This window comes from Miscanthus floridulus, chromosome 16, assembly GCF_019320115.1.
Source record: "Miscanthus floridulus cultivar M001 chromosome 16, ASM1932011v1, whole genome shotgun sequence".
NCBI classification, from domain to species: Eukaryota; Viridiplantae; Streptophyta; class Magnoliopsida; order Poales; family Poaceae; genus Miscanthus; species Miscanthus floridulus.
In genome coordinates this window covers 27,136,221-27,156,948 of record NC_089595.1, presented here as the reverse complement: position 1 = coordinate 27,156,948, position 20,728 = coordinate 27,136,221, and the positions used below count along the sequence as shown (strand labels likewise).

Sequence of the window (20,728 nt, the reverse complement as noted above, 5' to 3'; positions counted from 1 at the left end):
GGCTAACCATTAGTGGTGAGAAGTAGCAAATTAGATATTGGTTGTCTCGGGTGCATGCATACTGGTTAGTTCGCTCTGACTCGCTTACCGGCCTGGGTGCATTCTATACAGAGCCGGTTACTACATAGTTGTACATATAACCTGTTACTATACAGTTGCAACCCAATTGCTACTCTGGTTACAATCAGATATGATACCAACTCTGAATTACAACTGAATCAGGTTATGAAGACCAGATGCAAAAGGTACACAAAGTTATAACTAGTTGAAACTCAGTATTATACAGAGTTGCAATCAGTAATACGTAGAGATGCAACCCGTGTAAAAATAATTAAATATATCCATATTGGATCTAGTTTTGTTAAGCATATTTTTTGAGTAAAATGCAACAAACGGATTGTTAATCGGGGTTATGGTTTAAGAGAAATTTTATTTTAAAGAATTTAACCCACAAAAGATTCCATCCATGCATGGATGCAGTCTAGTCGGATTTGTATGCAACGTGGCTGTGCATAGTAGGTGGATGATACAAATTAATTAGGACGCACCACATGTTTGGCTGAGTGTTCGAGTAGATCCGGCGCACCAACAGCCTAGGTGCATTCTATGTACAGGATGCACCCAGGTGCATTATAGCAAAACAGTATATATATATATATATATATATATATATATATATATATATATATATATATATATATATATATATATATATATATATAAGTCATTTTTTTACTAATCACAATACAAATGCAGATACGCATATAATATCATGTATAGTTAGCCCTTATAAACGTATGTGCACACAACAATCTCAACCGTCGACAGTTAAAAAAAATAGACAGTCAAAAAGACAATCTGAACAACCAGATTCCACCGTAAGAAAACGCAACATCAGTTTCCGTAATCACAAGTGTATATATTCTCAAAAATTGTCCCAACTACCAAAATTTGCTTTAGAATATACTTGCAACTTCTAACACATTTGTAGAGCGATAGTACTGTCCAGGCTACCATCTGCAAACTGCTAGCGCAAACACTGGAATGTAGTACGTGTTGTGGATGACATTACAACAGGGGCGGCAACCACACTTTCTTAGAAAAATGTGCTGTCCTGTTCACTTAAACTACTTCAGCAGTACTTTTCAGCGAATGAACAATATTTCTCTTTCACAACGAATCAGCATAAGTCAAATTTCAGCGAGCATTATATATAATATCCAATGCCAAATTCAATGAAATCTGCTAGCAGCTACCGGGCAATCTGAAATGTGTGATGTAATCTTATTGCCAAATGTGATGAAATACATTAAATTTACAAACCCCCGTTATTCATGTGGATCAAAGCAGCAGCAAAAAAGTGAACAAATATAAAAAGTAACACAAAGTACAGAGAGGTGCCACAGGTAGGGAAAGTAGTTTAAACACGCAACACGCATCACTTGCTTTCTCACTCCTGTTTCTTGGGTGCCCCGGCGCCGAGCGGCATGAACTCCGCCACCTTCTTTGCCGCCGGCCGGGCAGCGAGACCCTTCCACCAGGCACTGATATGTGGGAGCGCCTCGACCAGCGTGGCATACTCGGTGGCCATGAAGTAGTGCATGATGGTGAAGTGGGTGAGGTCGGCTAGGGTCAACACATCGCCGGCGAGGTACCTGCTCTGCACCAGCTGCGCCTCGTACACCTCGAGCACCTTCTTCAGCTTGATGCCAAATTGCGTGCGAACATAAGCGAAAAAATTTGAAAGGGTGAGAAAGTCTCGGATTTGAGGCGGAGAGGAAATGTCCAAATATAGTGGGAACAATCATCAAGAATGACAAGGTAATACTTGTAACCAGACACGCTAACAATGGGAGATGTCCAAAGATCACAGTGTATTAAATCAAAGTTATGATGAGCTCGAGAGCTAGATAATCCAAATGGTAGACGTGCATGGCGACCAAGTTGGCATGCATGACATATGTGGTCGATATTATCTTTATTACAGGAAATGACACCGGAGCTAATAAGTTTGGACAAAGCTTCACGCCCAAGGTGACCGAGACGGCGATGCCAAAGGGAGGTGGGTGCAGTGAGGAATGCAGAGGTGTTGGTGGAGGGTGCATAGAACGGGTACAGGTCACCGGAGCTATTGCACCTGGCGATCATGTTCCTGGTTTGCAAATCCTTCACAGAAAGGCCAAAAGGATCAAACTCAATGGAGCAGTTATTGTCGGTGGTAAAACGACGAATAGAAATTAAATTCTTAATAATGTTGGGAGACACCAGCACATTATTGAGAACAAGAGTACGCGGTGGTAAAGAAAAATTGTGTGATCCAGTGGCTGTGACAGGAAGCAAGGCACCGTTTCCCACAACGATAGATGAAGGAGTGAATGAAGAGGGCGGGGAAACGGTGGAGAGTTTACCAGCGTCCGAGGTCATATGCGATCCTGCACCGGAATCGGCATACCACTCGGAAGTAGCGGCCGGCGGGGTTAGCGTCATGGTGTTGAAGGAGTGCGTCAGGGCGTCTTGATGCCATGACCCGCCGTGAGCAGGGTTCCAGGGCGCTGCCTGGTACGCTGGTGCGGGCGCCTAAAACACTGGTGGTGCAGGTCCCCCGTAGAACGCGCCATACGGAGGAGGTGGGGCGCCGTAGGTTCCACCATAGGTGCTGGGGGCGCCGCCGAAGCTGTTGTACTGTGGAACGGCGCTGAACGCAGGCGAAGGTGGTGGCGTGCGGGTGGACTGGTCATATGGCCACATCCATACAGTACCTGCCCATGGGTACGCAAAGGATGGATACATGCCAGGGGGTGCTGCACCTTGTCCGCCTAGAGGAGCGCCACCAGGATGAGCCGATTGGCCCTGTTGGGCTCCGTGTCCGCCGCGGCCGCGACGACAACCAGTACGTTGGCCGCTGGTGGGCGCTGGGGGGCGTGTTGGAGGAGGTGCCCCCAGGCGTGGAGGTGCTGGAGCGCCAGGGGCCGCAGGCCGCGGTGTCGCAGCGACGAGGGCGGACGTCTGGGATGGAGGACGGGCGTCGATTTCCATCTCCTCCAACAGGAGATGTGTCCGGGCCTCCGCGAATGTCGAGAACGGCCTGTGCATCTTGAGGATGGACACCATGTGGCGGAACTTGCCGCCCAGGCCGCGGAGGAGCGTGAGCACCATCTGCCGATCCCTGATGGGGTCGTCGAACTCGGCAAGGGAAGCCGCCATGGACTCGAGCTGGCGGCAGTAGTCGGTGATGCTCAGGGACTCCTGTCGGAAGTTGCGGAATTTCGTCTCGAGCAGGAGCGCCCGGGACTCCTTCTGGCCGAGGAACTCATCCTCGAGATAGAACCACGCCCCGCGAGCAGGACCCTGCCGTATCATCAGGGATTGCTGCAGGTCGCCGGAGACAGTGCCGTAGATCCACGTCAGGACGCAGCAGTCGGCTTGAACCCATGCCGGGCGCGACCGGAAGGCTTCGTCCTCAAGGACGTGACGAGTTAAGGCATATTTGCCGAGGACGGTGAGGAACATGCCGCGCCACTTGGTGTAGGTGTTCGTCGCTTGATCGAGAACGACAGGGATGAGGGCCTTCACGTTGACGATGGCAGTAGCTTGCGCCCAGAGGGCCTCATGGGCACGCTCGTACTCGTCGAGGGCAGCGGCGCGAAGTCGAGCCTCCTCAGCCCGATGGGCCGCGTCGGCGCGAGCAGCGGCCTCGACTGCGAGACGACGGTCTTCAGCCTCCTTGGCAGCAGTTGCGGCGGCGTCATCATCATCGGCCATCATAGACGGGCCAACGGCCACGCGACCACGCCCGGTGACGGAGTCACAACGGGGATGGGCGAGCAGTTGCGGGTGGATCGGACCAGCGTCCGCGCTCGGCGATGAGACAGCATGAGGCGGGCGATCGGATCAGGATGAGATCGGCGACCGCACCCGGTGACAAGGTCAGGTACGGGACGAGCGATCTGGTCAGCGGCAGGTGTGAGAGGTGCACGATCGGATCAGCAGCACGTCCGGCGACGGAGTCAGCGGTGGAGCGGCGATCGGATCGGCAGCGGAATTGGTTGTGGAACGGAACCGCGTGATACCATGTGAGAAGATTGAAATTAGTGATTGTATTCCATATTGTATACAAGAGTACATATACGGCCGGGGGTGGCATGCAAGCCTAACCACACAGGCGCTACAATCCCTTCTATAGTTACATTAGTCTAACACTCCATGTTCTCGTCGACGACGGCCTGGTTGCGTTCGCGGCCAAACAAGGCGGGCGCGATGATGCACTCGATGGCGATGGCGCCCGCCGGCGGTTGCAGCTGGTGGGCCTCCACATCCACCCACATGTCCACCAGCGCCGATTGCTCCAGGCTGCCGGACCCCAGGCGCTCTGGCTTGTACTTGCGGAGCACGTGCCTCGCGATCGCCCGGGATTCTGAATAAGGAAATGTGTTATATAGAAATTTGTGGTGCTGGACATTCTTTTATTTTGAATTACAGTTTGCACCACAGGAAAGAATCATGATTTAAGAAAACCACATATCAAATGTTTTGTGCCACTTGACTCCATATAGAACATGTAAATCTTTTTCACTTTAGCTCACACTTAGCTCGTCTCACAAAGACCACGTTGTGTTATTATTTGTTAATGTTTAAGCTAATGAGAATTAGACCGTGGAATTTTAAAGATGCCATCTTTATGTAATGCCTTACTTATACTCATATAGCTTTCTTTTGCTTATTCCTCTTGTACCACCGGTCAGTAAGTGTTGGTTAAGGCTTAGCTCTCTTTAATTTAACAATGAATTAAAACATTTTTATCAGGCACAAATTAAAATACATTTTTCGAATATCGACATAATCTCAACATCTATAACACCAAATAGGTTATACAGTAAAATATATTTCATGATGTCATAAATATTGATGAATTATTTCTCTATAAATTTGATCAAACTTAACCGTCAGTCTGGATCATGTGTGTTGAGATTAATTAATTAAGTGATCAAATTGTTAATCTCGTCATTAGCAGAAGGTTCCCTATAGACATAATAGATAGACACCTTTTCATCTGAGTCACTGACAAGGCAACTGCCTGTTGTATATAAACATTACTGTTCATCAATGAGAATACACATCGGTCATTTGCACCGACCGCTTTTCATCTAACATGTTATCAAACACGCTCGCCCACCACTGACGCGAATAGGAGAAGGGAAAGGAGAGAGTTCGCCGGAGAAGGAATCACCGGCATCGCTGCATCCTAAGGTAGAAGATGACGATACCTTCCATGAATGCGATGGTCGACTCCATCACCGACGCCGTGGAGACGCCATCGCCCGCGGCAACCACGCCGGAGGCCTTCGCCGCTTCATGCTGCAAGGCGCCGTCCGTCGTGCTCTCCAGGACTTCTCTGACCACCGCATCCCTCCTCACCGCATCCATGGAGTCCGCACTAGAGGGAGCAGTGGCCACTATTCGTCGCCGCGCCCTTCATCCCCGCTGCAGTTCGCCCCCGACATCTGCCCGACGCATGGCCCAGCCATGTTTGTCAGGCGCGTGGGGGTGCCGCCGAGGACGCCGCCGATGCCATCAATGCTGGCGAGGCCGCCGGAGACGCTGCTACCACCACCACCACTGTTGTCGTCGACCGCGCTCACACTGCCTTGGAAAGAAGGCGATGGCTCCATGGTCGTGCGCCGTGGCGCCCCTCCGCTCCCCAACCGCAGCGTCGACGCAGAGGCTTGACTGCCCGGCTTCGCCTACGACCTCGACATCGTGCTTCCACCGCCACCTCTGTAACACCCTCGGTGTTACACTGTACTGTTTTTGCTAAAACACTACATGAGCATCAAACTTGTGTGTAAATGTGTGTAATATAGGGTATACATCGATATTCGGAACGTGAAACGTTCATTTGAAACAAGAAACAAATGTTACATTTCATGTCTCTTTATATCGTTTAGGGTTCTAAGTGAATTTTTATCGAACAAAAACGTTATAGAATGTTTATGTGAACTTTGATAAAGTTTGTAGTACGAACTTCATAGGCCATGATAAAATACGTGTGGTTGAGGACGGGGTTCGCTAGCTAGTGTATCAGGTAACTTGAAAATCGCATTCGACGCGAAATCGTTAGGACTTAGCCAAAATTTCCCACGTCGGACGATGCGTTGACGAAGCTACATTCGGCAATTTTTGTAGAACGATCGGGTTAAGAAGTGGCATGATGCTTTGGCTTAGTTCGATAGCCCTAGGTCCCCTCTTGAGTGTAGAATAGCTGGTTTGACTCTTGAATCATTGGGTTGAGTTTTTGAACGGCTTTAAAAAGCGTGCAAGTCACAGGTTGAGCAATGCCAGTGCCTGGGCGCGGTCACCGCTCGGCTCTCAGCGCTGCCACACCGACCGTCGTCGCATCTACGTGCGCACACCCGCGCGTTGGCTCTGCGCTGCCGGCCAAGGTCTACTGCTGTCGTGCTCGGGCACACGGCACGCGCACGCGCTGGGCCCGGCCATGCCTGCTTGCTCTTCCCTTTCCCATTGTGTCTGCCTGAAGTTGCTGCTTGCCGTCGCGTCACGTCGCTCGCACTGCGCGCCGTCCGACGCTGCCGTCTAGCTATAGCTCCCATTGATGTCGGCTGTGCGCACGCGTGGGCTTGCCCTGCTTGCCTCGTTCTCACGCTTGCACGCGAGGCCACGCCAAAAGTTCTAGTCACGTCGCCTGGAAGGTCACCGACCGGCCGAGCTGCGCCAAAGCCAACCAATGCGCTGGCCCCCTTTCCTGGTACCGAGCACGTTTGGTGGTCGAGTGGAAGGACAACTTCGTGCCTAACTGGCCACTGTTGCGGTGGTACAAGGGAGGGGTGTCGATTTGAATTTTTGCTGTCTCTGACCGCCATAAGTCCATAGGCGTCGCCCCTACAATTGGCCTCGCATACTCCACCGTTTTCCAATTAACCGTGCACACTACGAGCTTAGATAGATAGCTTTCGATTGGAGTCGTCCCTACGTTCATTCGACCTACAGTGAGGTAAGGCAGGGCGTTCCCCTCGCGGCGGTCCGCCATGGCCGCCGGAGCGGGCGCACGGCTAGGGCGTCGTGTGGTGCTTCGCTGTTTCAATTAGGCTATGCATTGCATAGTGATTGACTTGGTTATCATGCTCGTGCAGTGGTTTCGCTAGTGGAGCCATGGGTCACCAGGAATGTCATCGCCGCTCTCGCCGGGAACCAGAGCGACCCCGCGTACGTGGCCAGTTGCCTTGCCATGCCCCACGACCTTGTCCAAGCTGTCCTACGTGTCGCTAGTAAGGCCCTCTTGCTCCTAGGATAGGCGGTTGAGCCAATTAGTGGCTAGGTAGCCTAGAGCACGTTGGCGATCACCGGCGAGCTGGCTTAGATGCCGTTCCTGTGGCCAGCTCGGTTGGGCGCAGTAGTAATTCACTTAGGGCTTCAAGGTGGTTACTCTTAGCCTGTTGATGGTTACCGAGTAGCAGTAGAGGCGTACGGTTAGGTGGTTTTACCGGCGTCGGGCTACCGTGGCCAGACCCTACCGCGGCACGTGGCCACACCTGCGTGGTGCGCCATTCTTGGCATTTATCACCTCAATCCGTTGCACATGGCACGTAGAAGCTCATGGGGTGCTGGGGAGTGTCGGAGAGGTCTGTGCCCGCCGGCGTTTGGCCAGCGAGGCCGTGACCCCTATTAGTCCGGCCAAGGGCTTCATAAAACATGAATTCAAATAGAAGTAGGGTCCTAGATGCGAAGCCAATGACTCGTTTAAATAGTGCTTGGCCTAGTTTCGCGAATAGGGTAAAGAACGAGGGCTTCTTCACTAAAGCGCCAGCCGCGCGCGGGCTCCGCTATGGGCCGCGTATAGTGGGCCGCGCCGGTTGCTGCGCATGCACATGGGCGGGACGCTAGGGTGGGCCGAGCCATCGCTTGCGGGCGGCGCGGTAGAATTCATTTTTCAATTATCCAGTGAATTACAAATGTGTGTTCAATAGAATTTCTAGCTGAACTTTGATAAAATATAGTAAATTGTGTAGTTGTTCAAAAATAGTGAAACCAATTTTGTTTGGTTCACAAAAATACCATCCACTTGTTAGTACAGTTAGATTACAGTTAGCTGTGACAATGGTAGGTTCATAAATTCAAATTAGAGAGCTTAGTATTATGTAGATTAATAATTGTAGGAATTTTTGTGGTAAATTGGTGATAGCTATAGCTATGAAAATTTTATAGTAGGCTCATTAGATTATTATGTACTTGCTGTAAATTTTGTAGCCTTAGAGTAGATTGATAAATAGAGTAGCTATTATCCTTGCTTTATCATATATAGAGTAAATCAACATTAGGAGTGAGAATGCCTGTAGTTGCTATAATAATCTATGCCATACTTCATACTTGTTATGGGTAACAACAGATAACTTAGTACCATGGTCGGTAGCACTAGCTTAGTAGTTAGATAGATGTACTTTTATTTTAAGAGTTGCTATTGCTATATTACTAAGGATTGCATCCTCATTTCATGCATGTAGATCATGAGTTGGTAGAATTCGTGCCCGTTGACAAACAGGAGTACGACAAAGTCATTGAGGAGTACGAGGAGGAGATCCTCGTGCAGGAGGGAGCCTTGGAGCCTTTTGGTGCTAACCTTACTGACCCGTCGCCTACCCAAGGCAAGCCCTGGTGCATAACCTCTATTTTATGATCACAGAAAAAAAATATATATATATATGATGTGCATTTAAGTTACAGGCATTTGATGGAAACTATATGCATAAATATATCTATCCATGAGTCCTACTAGTATAGATCGAGTAGTTGCTATTCTCAGGATATCGGTAGCGTAACCTATCGTTACTCGCAAATAGGTGATAAATATGATCACTCATGATTAAATGGTGGAAAAGAAAATAGTGACCGGGCAGGGATATGGTTTGGGTACTGGTGGGTGTAAAGGGTTGTGTCCTGCGGCCAATAGAGCATAGCTCGGTTACACTTTTTCTCTGTCTGTGCCAATTAAGGACTGGTCATTGCATATGGCACTAGGCAAGTCACAGACTTATTATCCCAAGCACATACTTGGGTATGGGCATAGGGAAGACTCGTTGCTCTCTTGTCGTGGATCCAGCTCTTTCTGGACAGACTGATTGGAGGCGGGGATGGTGTAGGTCCTTGCACCGCACTGAGTCCGGGACTGAGGAGTGGAGGCTTGGAGTCCAAGTTTGGACGGGGACCTGGACACCCAGGACAGGAGGGTGATGGGTTAGTCCTGCTTGTGCTTAGGGTACAAGCGAGGCATGTGTTTTTGGGGTACCCAGCTGGGGGCATTGATTCGCAAATCGCCAGAAAATCCGGTACGGCTTGTATGCGGTTTAGCACCATATTAAGAATTGAAACAAGAAAGATGATGAAATAGAACTGATTGCTCAACTCTTGCTTGAAAGTAGAACAGATGCTTATATAGACTGGATAGATAATAACTTAATACGGCTGATAATAATAACATAAATAAGCACTCACTATTAGTATTACTTTCTGCTAAAAGAAAACTAGCAAACCATAAAGCTTCTTATATTCTTTGGAGCTGGGAAATTATTCCCACTAGTCGGATAAGTCTTGCGAGTACATTGTGTACTTAGGGTTTATTTACCCCTGTTACAGGTGATGCATGAGAAGTACCGTTGTGTGGAGGATTCTTCTGGTGGGCTCAGATGGATCCTCGTTCTTATTGCTAGATGTTTATTTTAAATTTCGTTGTTTATCATTCCGCACTCTGACATTTGGTAAAGTAATAATATAATTTTTAAGAAACTCTGATGTATGAAATGGACAAGTATTGTAACTCGTTCTCATTATTGGATCCTTAGGAAAAATGTGGATCTTTGGGTTCTCCCTCGGGGTGTGCCCGACGGATACCGCCCATTGTAGCTTGCTTTTGGGGTGCTTAGTGTCTGGTGGAAGACGAGCGCCTTCGCAAGCGTGCTATTTTGGGCAGTTCTGCCACAACCTCCATCGTTCGGGACGCGCTTCTACGCCAACATGGCGGCCAACTGCCACCAGAGCCTACGTCGGAACGTCCTCCCGCGCGGACACGCCGCTGGTGCCGGGTTCGTCCCCTCCTCGGACGAGGAGGGAGCGGCTCCCCACCTCTGAGTGGCCTCAGAAGGGCCGATGGGGGCGGATCCACCGTTCCAGTCTCGCAGCGACAGCCCCTGTGGCCGGAGCTTGCCGGGGATGGGCGGGGTCCACCCTGCCGGACGGCCTCCATGGCCGGAGTAAGGGCCTTGGCCCGAACCCGCCATGAGAGGAGGGGGAGGAGGGAGAAGAGGCACATGATGGTGGCAACCCACATCTGGAGGCTCGACGACGGCAATTGGAGTAGCGGTGGCGGCGAGCGATGATCGCGGCGGCAAGAGGCGTTGCAGCGGCGGCGGTTAGGGATGGGCGGTTAGGATTTGCAAACCCTAACCACTGGCCTCTTATAAGCCTGCGGCGGGGGGTGGCCGGCTGGACCGAATCGGTGGCCCAGGCCTAGGTTGTGGCCCCCACGCGCGTCGCCCCGGAGCGCCTGGCTGGGCCGCGCCCTTGGCCACCTGGCTACTTGGCTAGGCTACGTGCCTGGCCGGCAGGCTGGGTCACGCGCCTGGCCTGGCTGCTGGGCTGCCAGCTTGCTCGCCTGGGCCGAATCTGCCTTGTCTTTGTATCTAGGAGTTTTTATTTCTTAGTTATTTTTCCTTTCAGCAGTAGTACAATTAATTAGCATATGGTTTAGCTAATTTCATTTTCTGCAAGAAAATCAGTTATTTGTATTGTTTGATGCTGCTCTGTACCTGCTATACATTGTCATTGGATATATATGGTTTGGTTTTATTATATTACAATGCAATATGTGATTCTATTATATTTTGGACTATGTTCGTGCACCCAAACCCAATTTTGCACCACATACATATTACACTTGTGACTTTGATTATTAAATTGGAATATATTGGTGCACCCAAACCCTCTATTTTGCATCAACAAATATATTGCATTTGTAATTTTATAATAGAATTGGATATGTTGGTGCCCCCAGACCCCTTTTTGCACCACATACATGTTAAATTAGCTAGTGACTTAGATGCAATTTAACAAAGTTATCCACAGAATTAGAAAACTTTAATTGCTGTGGGTTTAAAATTGCAATATATATCTTGATTATTTTGGTTAATTAACACAAGGTAATGGAGTATATGGCATTGGCTATGTTTAATTACTTGTGAATTATCCTGCCTAGAGACCGTACTAAGAGGTCTACATCATGTTTCTCTAAAACTTGATGATTACCTACACTGTGTTTTTACCCAAAATAATGGTTTTGGATTGTTATAAATTGTCTACATCCACGTGATGATTACCATTTTCATCATATTATTTTGCTATTACACAAGATGGTAGAGACCTAAGCAATGGCTGTGTTTAATTCACTTGTGAATTATCCTGCCTAGAGACCGTGCTTAGGTAGCAATATATTTGCCTACCACAAAGATCTACTCTTTGTCTTTGACTTAGAGACTATCTGTCTTGTGTATATCAAAAATTTATGATGATTTGTTGTATGGTCTACACAATTTTGTGATTACCTACAACACTCCAAAACTATGATAAGATATAAACTTTAAAAATATTGCATTTAGTATTACAACATTACCATGATGATTTTAATTTACCATATGGTAAATTAATTAATCCATGGTTGTCCACGTAGGATCATGGCCACTAAGGAGTTCGAGGAACTCGCATTAAATGGTAGCAATTACCCTACATGGGCTTCTGATATCAGGATAGCGCTTGCATCTCGTAGTCTTTTGGCTACAATTCAGGAACCCCAAACCAGGGTTGTCCTGCAAAATAAGCATACCTATACTGCTTTGGCTTTGCTACGGTTCTATATTCATAAGGACCTTAAATCTAAATACCTTATGATTGAAAATCCTCACGAATTATGGGTCGCTCTTAAAGAGCGATATGAACAGCAAAAGGAACTTATTTGGCCTGAGGCCAATCATGAATGGAATCATTTATGTCTCCAAGATTTCAAATCTGTGGCAGACTATAATCACACTGTTCATAGGATTTGTTCTAAGTTGAAGTTTTGTGAGAAAGAGCCAACGGATGCAGACAAGATAGAGAAAACACTCTCTACTATGCTTCCATCTGATAGAGTATTGCAACAGCAATACAGGGCTCATAATTACCAGCTTTATTCCCAGCTTATTCATACATTGATTCAAGCAGAAAAACATGATGAACTTCTTCTGAAGAATCATCATAAGCGCCCTGTTGGTTCGACGCCTCTGCCTGAGGTTCACAACGTATAGAAAAATACTAGGAATAAGTTCAATGGATCTTTTCCAAAGAATAAAACTGGTAAACGCAGACACGATAGGAGACAAAGGCCTAATTCAAACAAGAGGAAGAAGGACAATGCGAAATCCAAAAATAACAATAAGTGTCATAAATGTGGAGATTTTTTGTGTTTTGCCAAGAATTGCCGTGCACCTAAGCATCTGGTTGCTTTGTACCAAAAGTCCTTAAAGGAGGTCAAGCCAACAAGAGACACAAGATATGAGGCGCACTTCAATCTTGCATCTGAGGCTGTCCTGAAAGAGGGTTGTTCCAATCAGGCCCCAAAAGAACAAGTGAACAACAATTCTCTTAACATTGAAGAGAACCTTCCATCGACGGACAACATGCTCCTAGACTTTGGTTCTGGAGACATGTTTGGAGATTTGGAGTAATCTCGATGCAACATTTGATATCTCACTTGATAAATGTTGTAATAGTTTAAGTAATACAAACATATAGTTGTTTTTGAGTTGTATTATTTAGTGTGCTTGAGAGTTGTACAAACTTCTTTATATTGTTGGTAAGTTGTACCAACTCATTGATATTTTAATATCTTACTCTTGTACTTGATATTCAATATATTGTATGTATAACTCTATATATGACATTTGAGTATTTTAATTTCATTTGTTTTACATATAGATGTCTGTTGATCTCAATCCAAAGGAGGAAGAATTATGCCTTGTGGACTCATATACCACAAACTCTATATTTAGAGAGACGAAATATTTCCAAACTCTTAAGAAAAGAGAAGGAAATATTATGACCATCGCTGGTCATGATGCGTTAATAGTTGGTTCAGGAAGAGCCACTATTACTCTCCCTATGGGTACGCAAATTACGATCGAGGATGCCTTGTTGTATCCCGACTCGACTCGTACCCTTCTAAGTTTTAGAGACGTCCGTAAGAATGGTTTCCATGTGGAAACACATATGGATAATAAAAAGGAATTTCTTCTCTTTACCAAACTTGCTGGATATGGCAAACAAATCTATAAAAAGATTTCTTCACTCCAAACTAGATTGTACTTTACATACATAAAGCCCATAGAACATGTTGCTTATAAGATAATTTTCCAAGATGTCGATACATTCTGAAACTGGCATGATCGACTTGGGCACCTTGGAATAGGCATGATGAAGAAAATTATCGGCAATTCCATTGGTCATGATATGAAAAATACAAAATTTCCCCAAAATAAAGATTTTTGTTGCACTGCTTGTGCAACTGGGAAATTAATTTTAAGACCATCATATCTTAAAATTCGAGCTGAATCACTCAAATTCCTTGAAAGAATTCAAGGAGATATTTGTGGTCTGATCCAACCATTGTCGGGGCCGTTCAGGTACTTCATGGTATTGATAGATGCATCTACTAGATGGTTTCACGTGTCTCTTTTATCGACACGCAACCATGCTTTTGCCAAAATAATGGCTCAACTTATTAAGTTGAACGCACATTATCCTGAACATCGGATTCGATCTATCCGAATGGACAATGCTGCTGAATTCTCATCTCGTGCTTTTAATAATTATTGCATGGCATTGGAAATTCAGGTTCAGCATTCCATTCCATATGTACATACTCAAAATGGTTTGGCTGAATCGTTTATTAAAAGAATCAAGCTCATTGCAAGACCTTTGCTGATGAATTGCAAATTGCCTACGTCGTGTTGGGGTCATGCAGTTCTGCACGCTGTCAACCTGATCTAACTATGACCAACTGCATATCACGAAATATCCCCTTTGCAGTTAGTACATGGGAATCCTCTGAGTATTTCCCATTTGCGTAAGTTTGGGTGCGCAGTATACGTACCCATCTCACCACCTCAGCAGACATCAATGGGTCCTCATAGAAAACTAGGGATCTATGTGGGATATTTATCTCCGTCGATCATTAAGTACTTAGAACCTCTAACAGGGGATCTATTTACAACCCAGTTCGCCGATTGTATTTTTAATGAGGATCATTTACCGGCATTAGGGGGAGAATTGTACCAAAAGGAATACCAGGAAATTGAGTGGAATGCAGAAGCCATTTCATTTTCTGATCCACGTACTACAGAAACTGAACTACAAGTTCAAAGAATTATTGATTTACAAAATATTGCAAACAATCTACCAGACGCTTTCTCTGATTATAAAGGTGTTACAAAGTCTCTCCATCCTGCAAGGAATGTGCCTGAAAGAGTGGAGGTACCTAATAAAACCACTCACCCCCAAATTAGCAAAAAGAGGGGGAGAAGCACTTCCAAGAGGCAAGATGGGTTTGCTGGCGAGCAAAAGAAGACCGGAAATGCAACTGAACCTTTGGTTGAAAGACACCTAGAGGACATACAATGTCCTGTGGATAGAAGTGATCCACAATCTAGCTCAGTTATGCGCATAAACACTGAGGCTGAAACATTGGAAGACCCTAGATCCATCGTTTCGGGAAGTCATGAGGAATCTTTAAGGGTAGACGAAATCGCTATAAATTTCATAGAAACCGGAGAGTCTTATAATTGTAAGTCCATAATAGTTGACATTTATTTCTCTAAACAAATTGTAAATATCCTTCAAACTGATTCAGATCCTAAGTCTATGACTGAGTGCAAGAAGCACTCGGACTGGGATAAGTGAAACAGAGATTGTCTCGCTTTATAAAAGGGAAGTGTTTTCAGCCGTAATGCCAACACCCCCTGGTATCTTCCCTGTGGGATACAAATGGGTTTTCGTCCGTAAACGGAACGAAAACAATGAAGTGGTGAGATATAAAGCAAGGCTTGTGGCATAAGGTTTTACGCAAAGACCTGGCATTGATTTCAACGAAACTTACTCTCCGGTAATGAGCAGAATAACATTCCGATACTTAATATCGCTGGCAGTACAAAATCGTATATCTATGCAGTTGATGGACGTAGTGACCGCATATTTGTATAGGTCATTGGATTTGAATATATACATGAAAGTTCCTGATGGAATCAGTATACCAAATCCTAAGGCAAATCGCAACATGTATTGCGTCAAGTTGCAGAAGTCATTATATGGCTTGAAACAATCAGGCCGAATGTGGTACAATCGGTTAAGTGAATTTCTTAATTTGAAGGGACACACAAATAATGATGATTGCCCATGTGTCTTCATTAAAAAAAATCATCAACAGGATTTTGTATCATATCGGTGTATGTTGATGATCTCAATATCATTGGCAATGAACCCGATATTAATGAAGCATGTCATCATTTAAAGACGGAGTTTGAAATGAAAGATTTGGGTCAAACCAAATTCTGCTATTTGTATACCAAGCTGCCTATGTCCAGAAAGTTTTGGAGAAATTCAATATGGACAAGTCATATCCCACAAAACCCCCGATGGTAGTGAGATCCTTAGATGTTGAGAAGGATCCTTTTAGACCACGGGAAGAAGAAGAGATATTGGGACCACATGTCCCATATCTTAGTGCAGTTGGAGCACTAATGTATCTTGCTAATAGCACCCGGCCGGATATTGCATTCGCAATAAACTTGCTGGCAAGACATAGTGTTGAACCTACCAAACATCATTGGGTAGGAGTTAAACCGTTCTAAGATATCTCAATGACACTAGAGATCTTGGATTATTCTATAGTAGAAATCAAGATCCAATTTTGTTAGGATATATAAATGCTGGATATTTATCAGATCCCCACAATGGCAGATCACAAACAGACTTTGTATTCTTGCAAGGTTGAACAACAATATCTTGGAGGTCTTCAAAGTAGACTTTGGTATCTACTTCCACCAATCATTCTGAAATAATTGCTTTATATGAAGCATCACGCGAATGTGTATGGCTTCGCAGAATGATAAACCACATAATACAATCATGTGGTATTGGTGCACTTGAAACACCAACGATTATCTTTGAGGATAATTCGGCATGTGTTACACAAATGGAATCAGGTTATATTAAAAATAATATGACTAAGCATATTATTCCCAAGTTATTCTATCCCCATGAGCTCCAATAGAATGGAGAAATTGAAATCTTGCAAACTAAGTCATGTGATAATCTAGCAGATTTATTCATAAAATCTCTACCATACTCCGCATTCCGTAAATGTGTTGAGGGCATTGGTATGAGAAAACTTAGAGACTTGCAAGAATCAGGGGGAGAATCCCTCTAAAATATAACCTGTTTCAGATATCACATTATACTCTTTTTCCTTTATATGAGTTTTACTCTTCTCGAATTTTCTCACGTAAAGTTTTTAATGAGGTAAGGTTAACACATAGTAAATGTCATATTATCTATTTTTCCTCACAGAGGTTTTTCGAAGATAATATTTATGACATATTGATTTTTTATCAAATTGTTTTTAGACTATGTCTATTAACATTAGAGTTATATATATCATGGTGTTTCTCCTTATTTTTTCCATTGGATTTTGCCTAGTACATCGGTATACTTTTGTTTTTTCCCATAGGGTTTTCCAAAGCTTCAAGATGATGATTGATGAACAAACAAAGGTGTCTACAAGGAATCAATTGATCAAGGAAGAGTGTTGAGATTAATTAATTAAGTGATCAAATTGTTAATCTCATCATTAGCATACGTTCCCTGTAGACATAATAGATAGACACCTTTTCATAGATAGGCACCTTTTCATCTGAGTCACTGACAAGGCAACTGCCTATTATATATAAACACTACTGTTCATCAATGAGAATACACATCGGTCATTTGCACCGACCGCTTTTCATCTAACAATGTGAACTAAAACCAATATCTAGAAAGTGCTACTCATTTTATTATTAGACTACTTTTCAATTTCCCTCGATTCTTAGAACCAAACATATCTTTATTTTAGATTAAGGAAAATGTTTCCGGCCTACACCATTCGAGGGAATGAGTGCAGTCAAGACATAGTGTTGAACCTACCAAACATCATTGGGTAGGAGTTAAACCGTTCTAAGATATCTCAATGACACTAGAGATCTTGGATTATTCTATAGTAGAAATCAAGATCCAATTTTGTTAGGATATATAAATGCTGGATATTTATCAAATCCCCACAATGGCAGATCACAAACAGACTTTGTATTCTTGCAAGGTTGAACAACAATATCTTGGAGGTCTTCAAAGCAGACTTTGGTGTCTACTTCCACCAATCATTCTGAAATAATTGCTTTATATGAAGCATCACACGAATGTGTATGGCTTCGCAGAATGATAAACCACATAATACAATCATGTGGTATTGGTGCACTTGAAACACCGACGATTATCTTTGAGGATAATTCGGCATGTGTTACACAAATGGAATCAGGTTATATTAAAAATAATATGACTAAGCATATTATTCCCAAGTTATTCTATCCCCATGAGCTCCAATAGAATGGAGAAATTGAAATCTTGCAAACTAAGTCATGTGATAATCTAGCAGATTTATTCATAAAATCTCTACCATACTCCGCATTCCGTAAATGTGTTGAGGGCATTGGTATGAGCAAACTTAGAGACTTGCAAGAATCAGGGGGAGAATCCCTCTAAAATATAACCTGTTTCAGATATCACATTATACTCTTTTTCCTTTATATGAGTTTTACTCTTCTCGAGTTTTCTCACGTAAAGTTTTTAATGAGGTAAGGTTAACACATAGTAAATGTCATATTATCTATTTTTCCTCACAGAGGTTTTTCGAAGATAATATTTATGACATATTGATTTTTTATCAAATTGTTTTTAGACTATGTCTATTAACATTAGAGTTATATATATCATGGTGTTTCTCCTTATTTTTTCCATTGGATTTTGCCTAGTACATCGGTATACTTTTGTTTTTTCCCATAGGGTTTTCCAAAGCTTCAAGATGATGATTGATGAACAAACAAAGGTGTCTACAAGGAATCAATTGATCAAGGAAGAGTGTTGAGATTAATTAATTAAGTGATCAAATTGTTAATCTCATCATTAGCATACGTTCCCTGTAGACATAATAGATAGACACCTTTTCATAGATAGGCACCTTTTCATCTGAGTCACTGACAAGGCAACTGCCTATTATATATAAACACTACTGTTCATCAATGAGAATACACATCGGTCATTTGCACCGACCGCTTTTCATCTAACAATGTGAACTAAAACCAATATCTAGAAAGTGCTACTCATTTTATTATTAGACTACTTTTCAATTTCCCTCGATTCTTAGAACCAAACATATCTTTATTTTAGATTAAGGAAAATGTTTCCGGCCTACACCATTCGAGGGAATGAGTGCAGTCTCGCAATACAAACTCAAGGATACTTAGAACCAAACAGAGCTTGAGATAATTCGATTTTGTATGACAATAGAAGTTGAGCTATTTTGAAACAGACGGAGTATATAAAAATGAAACTTGGTGATCGATGCGATTAGTAAGAGAGGACACGAAATGGAGTGAATCGTTGGCGGGCGTACCAAAGAGGGTGAGCTCTCCGTCCTCAAGCACCGGCACCTCCCCGAACGGCTGCAATCAGAACAGGGGAGACAGTCAGTAATAAATCCAAGCAGCAGGGGCCTAGAGCTGTAGCAGCAGCAGGCCAGCAGCACGCACGTTCCTGGCGACGTAGTCGGGGCGGCGGTGGTCGCCGGCCTCCCTGCTCATGGGGACGAGCTCGTAGTCGACGCCGGCCTCCTCCAGGCACAGCAGCACCCGCGACACGAACGGCGAGATCGCCCACCCGTACACCTTCACCGCCATGTCTTGCCTGCTGCTCCATCTCTTTATCTCCCTGGATCCTGAAGTGCTTGTGTTCTCCTGGGAATTGGGGATCCGTGTGGACTGTGGAGTGAATCGACGTGTGCTTGCCACTGCTCGCTATTTGTACTACGCGAGGCCAGGCCTCAGCACTCAGCGGGTCGCGAGAGAAATCAACCAGAGAACACCGGCACAGAGATGAGTACAGTGTTGGGTCAGCATGAGCGGCTCGTGACGTCTTCGCTTGCGTCATGATAATAGGGATATTCTTTCTAGAGGAGGAGCCTCGGTGAAAAGGAAGTTATTTTTCGTGCTACAGTTACCGCGTGGTTGTACTGTCAGCACGTGATGATTATGAGATGGATAAGGTGATTAAATTTTGTACTGATATTTAGCAGTAATATTTGCTAACAAATTATTCGACTACATCTAAACAAATGTTTTCATCGGTAGAAACTTTAAACCAATAAGACTTTATAATAACATAATAAAAGTTCTCTCTCATTAGAGAATATATGGTTAGCAACAAAGCCAAGTGGTGGCTGGAAGATATTGCTATATCTATAATAACCAATCTAATAGCTCATTCGAATAATACTTTTAATTAAAATATCTAACCACATCATTCTCTCGACCAGAAAAGATGAAACTAGATATATGTTCATTAATTAGGGTATTAAAGAAGAGATATGTGAAAATAGTTTATTAGATAATAAACCATGCCTACATGAAAACCAAGATAAAAAAAGATATGATAGCTAGATGCTATAGGAAAGACATGATTGGACAAAAAAATTATTCCATAGAAAACTACGTAGGTGCGACAACCTTGCAGAATTCAATCTAGAAGACTGGAAGTACCCAAAACAAAAAGGAAGCGCAGTGATGGCTGAGCTCTTGTTTCTTCGAACGGTTACAGTTGTCGGAACCCATACTTCGATCGTGCAGCGCACCACCATGCTAAAACAACACAAAAATCCAGCCACGTCGCGCGTCACCATTCTGCCTACTTTTCCTTCTCCTACTTAATGCACGCCTAGAATCTTGAACTTTTGACTCCAAGATTAAAAAAATACAACCTAGAATACTCATTTAGGCCAACATCAGACATACTGATTACATTAGAGTGTGATATTTGGATGGTATGGTTCTGGAGGAATTTGGATGGCTTAGAGGAATTCTGGAGGAATTTGTGAGAGGAAAACACTGTTTCAGATAAAAAAAAGAAGCGGATCAGCCGGGTTTAAGGGCACGCGAACGGGGCCATTGAGGTTTGCAATATTGCTCAGGTTACTGCTTTTTAGAATTCTCAAACATGCATGAATTCTACTACAAAGTTATGAATATCTTAGAGTGCAAAGTTTTAATTAGAAAGTTTATGGCAAGTCATTAGAAGTTTACAATGTGCTAGTATTAGAGCATGTAACATCTGAAAGTATCAAATTCCCTGCATCCCAGAGTTGTTTTAGAATATACTTGCAACATTTCTGGAGCAGAAGGTGTCAAGGCTGCCAACGGCCAACCGATATCGCAACAATAGAATCTAGTGTTATGGATGACAATACGAGATCCAATGCTAAATTCAATGAAATCTGCTACAGGGCAATCTGAAATGTGATTAAATACATTTTTTTGCTAAATGTGATGAAATA

General features: G+C 44.1%; 1 pseudogene; it reads right to left on the bottom strand.

Moving 5' to 3' along the window:
* Positions 1-1,287: 1,287 nt before the first annotated feature.
* Positions 1,288-19,157, bottom strand: LOC136514189 (glutathione S-transferase 4-like; annotated as a pseudogene).
* Positions 19,158-20,728: the final 1,571 nt, after the last annotated feature.